This window comes from Pundamilia nyererei, unplaced genomic scaffold (genome assembly GCF_000239375.1).
Source record: "Pundamilia nyererei isolate P.nyererei 1_Seehausen unplaced genomic scaffold, PunNye1.0 scaffold00139, whole genome shotgun sequence".
In the NCBI taxonomy this organism is placed as follows: domain Eukaryota; kingdom Metazoa; phylum Chordata; class Actinopteri; order Cichliformes; family Cichlidae; genus Pundamilia; species Pundamilia nyererei.
The window spans coordinates 1,449,248-1,452,864 of NW_005187540.1; the positions used below are offsets into that span (position 1 = coordinate 1,449,248).

At 44.5% G+C, this 3,617-nt stretch overlaps 1 pseudogene; it reads left to right on the plus strand.

The window, feature by feature from the left end:
* LOC106456363 (uncharacterized) overlaps positions 1 to 3,617 on the plus strand; it is a 4,799-nt pseudogene continuing 1,182 nt past the window's right edge.

Below are 3,617 nucleotides of genomic sequence, written 5' to 3' on the forward strand. Positions count from 1 at the left end.
ATGGCAGTTTGGGACAAAAACAGTCTGTGGGCTCCTGTTCCTGCTGGCAGGTAAGACGTGTTTAACATTTTTATGTGTCTTATTGTAGCTGCTTGTGTTTTCACATCAAACCTTTCTTCCTGGCTGCCCGACTTCTTTACGTTTCGGAAACTTTGTTTTAGAGCTTCACACACAGCAGTCTGTATTTTCTGTCTGTGAACTGAGTCACTGTGTTCGGATCTCAGCTCTGTGTTTGCTCTTCTTTAGATGCTGTGGGTCAAACTGTGGTCTATCCTCTCAGGTCTACCTGTGCTGTCAGAGGACCCACTGCCACCCTCCGCTGCACCTTCACACCTCTGAAGTCTTTCAAAGTGAATCAAACAGAAGTTCCACCAAAGATCGTCAGAGTCCTCTGGTGTCAGAACCACCGGTACTGCTACACTAACACTCCGTCTGTGTGTGACAGTGACTCAGCAAACATCGATCCTCGTTATCAATATCTGGGAGACAAGAAGACAAACTTTACAGATCAGAGATGTTCAGCAGGGAGACAACGCAAGCTTTCGCTTCAGGATGGAAGCTGATCATCCCGAAGGACGTTTTACTAACCAGACAGGAGTGACTGTCAGAGTTGATGGTGAGAGAAAAATGTCCTGGTTCTGACACAAATATTAATCTTTAATATTAACGACTGTTTATTAAAACTAATGAACACTTTGATTTTAGATTAGTCTAAAATGAGAATAATCAGCTCCAGTGATGATAAAAGGGTGAGCAGAGGTGAAACCGTCACACTGCTCTGTCAGTCTGCACTTTCCACCAACTGGAGGTCACGTGGTTCAAAGATGGCCACGCCGTCTCAGACACTGGCCCCTCCCTCCTTCTCATCCTGACTGCAGAGGACTCTGGGAGCTACACCTGTGCTCTGAAGACCAACATGGAGACTGTCTTTGAGCCGCACAGCCTGCAGGTGGAGGCAGCAGCAGGTTGGCGTGATCAGTTTCTCTCAGATTTTCTTCTCCGTCAAACAGCTGCATGATGTTAAAAGTTTAGGTGGTTAAAAATGAGTCTAACACAAGTGCAGCCTGTTCATGATCCGTCTGCAATCAGGGAGTCTTAAATCAAGCCCACAAAGGTCTGTTAGTGTGTTTGGAGGCACCGTTTCAGCTTCCTTTTGCTTCTTGCTTTAGTTTCAGCTGTGAGAAAACACCCAGTCTGTTTTTATTCAAACACGTGGATATATTCTTATTTCTGTGACAGCTTTGATGTTGGTTAAAATGATTCAGTGTTTCTTTGCATTGCTGCGACTCATTAACAGTGTTGGGACTAACGCATTACAGTAACTACGTTATTATTGTGGTAACGAGCACGGTAACTAGTTATTATGCCAAAATCAGGAACGCGTTACTCGTTACTGGGATTTAGATAGGCTCGTTACTCGTTACTTCGTGTGGTGGCTATCGCGGAGCTTCCACAGATTCAGTAACATTAGCAAGTGGTGGAGGCCAGCAGGTGGATGAAGGAAAAGGGACGCAGAAGGAAAAGAGACCCGAGGCGGCCGCCGGTCCAAGTGTGAACTGAACTTCAGGTAAGAAGTTCTGACCTGCAGTCTATCTGGGTCAGATATGAACCAAGTTTAGGTGGAGTTTATTTTCGTTATGCTGACTTTTTCCGTACTGCGTGCTAGCTAGCATGACGGAGTTTCTATACAGCTGGGTGGTGCTATGAAGTTAATGATGTTGAACTTTATTTTGTTCATAACTTATTAGAGTTGCCAACCGTCCCGTAAAAAATGGAATCGTCTAGTATTCAAAGAAAATATTATATTATTATTACATAATATTACGCGTTTCGTGTCCCGGACTTCAAATACAATGAAAAAGACACAAAGCTGGCGTTATTCTGTCTTTGCTGCACAGCTACCTCTTCTCATCCTCTCCCCTCCCTCTCCTGTTGCTCCTTCAGTCATGAAACTGATGGATCTGATGTTTGCTGGAGCCACAGCTGGAAAGCTGCTGGTCATGATGTCGGTTGGATATGTGGTGAGAGAGAAACATGAAGATGAAACCAGGAGATGTCCTTACTGAACCATCAGAGCTGAACAGGTGATGGAGAAACAGGTTTACCTTTTAGGTGACATGAATGAGTTGAAGTTATGAACTGTTTCTGAGAGTACTTGAAGTAACTGAGTTACTTTTGATAGAAGTAACTAGTAATGTAACTAAGTTACTAATTTAAAGTAACTTACCCAACACTGCTTTCCATGCTTTCAGAGTTGTGGGGATTAATCCAGCTCCAACAAGTCTCAGGTGTATCTTACCAGCAGCAGCCCAGGAATAAAGCGCCCGAAGATCAACTTCTCTCCGAAGCTGACAAATAAAGAACCTTGAACCTTGAACAAAGCAGCACAGGAAAGCTGTCTCTCTTCCCCCGCTTCCTCCGATCAGACCTCTGAAGCAAAAATGAGCTGACTGCCAAGAATGGAGATAAACCAGGTGCTGCGCCGACCCAGTACTGTGACAGAAAACCTCTTCAAAGAGCCATGCAGGGATCACATCCACGGGAGAACCAGAAGGTTTCATTTGTCTAACCATCTGGTTAAGAAGTGTAATTGAGATGGGTTCAAACTGGTACAAGGCAGCTGAACAGGGACTAAACGTGGATGGGTCATATGTAGGAGGTACTATTGCTGACCTGATGGACTCACCTGTCAGAGCCTTCCAGGGTGGCAGACTGGGGCACGTTTAAAATAGAACTGATGGTCTTATAAAGAGCGCGGGGATTATGACAATTTGATGCGATCGCTTGATGCGCTTTGGGGTCCTTAGGACCAAGTAAAGCGCTACACAAACACAGGCCATTTACCTTTTTTTACCTGAGAAAAATGTGTTTTTTTCATTTTTCACTGTATGTTGATAGCATTCCCAACAGTCCTTTAACATTTCAAAAGAAACCTGCAGTTTGTTCTTCCACTTTCGCTCTGCTCTCCTGCATTGACGTCTGACCGCTCGGGTGGATTCATTTAACCAGGGCTGGGGAATACGTTTAGGCCGCCTGATTTTTGATGGGGCCACAATGTTTAGGGTCTCGGTACAGGTTTCCTGGAACTGCAAAAGCAGCTCATCCATCCTAAAGTAATCCCAGGGTCAATAAAATGATTTTTTTCTATAAAAGTTGAGGAGAAGAGAGCAGCAGTGGAAGAATTAAAAATTCGACAGCACCTGGGTGGAGCGCGAGCTTTAAACTCATGCACAAGAGAAATGTCAAATAAAACAGGTTTGTGATCAGAAAACACTGAATCCCAAATTAAAAACAGATAAACCGCACGATAACACCAGGTCAAGAGTGCGGCCCTGCTGGTGTAGGGCCGTGTACAGACTGTACAAAGTTAAAAGACTGAATGAGATTTAAAAACTCCTGAGCAAGCATTCAATCAGGGCAACAGACATGGATATTAAAATCTCCAACTATTAAAATCCGATCATATTCAGACGCAATGTCAGCCAAGAAACAGGAAGTCATTAGCTGTGTCCCAAAATGTAGGCAGCATCCTTCGGAGGCTGCATCTCATTACGTCACAGCCAGGCGACGAAGGCTGTCCCAATTCGTCGACTCCTTCAAATGCGTCCTTCATTTCC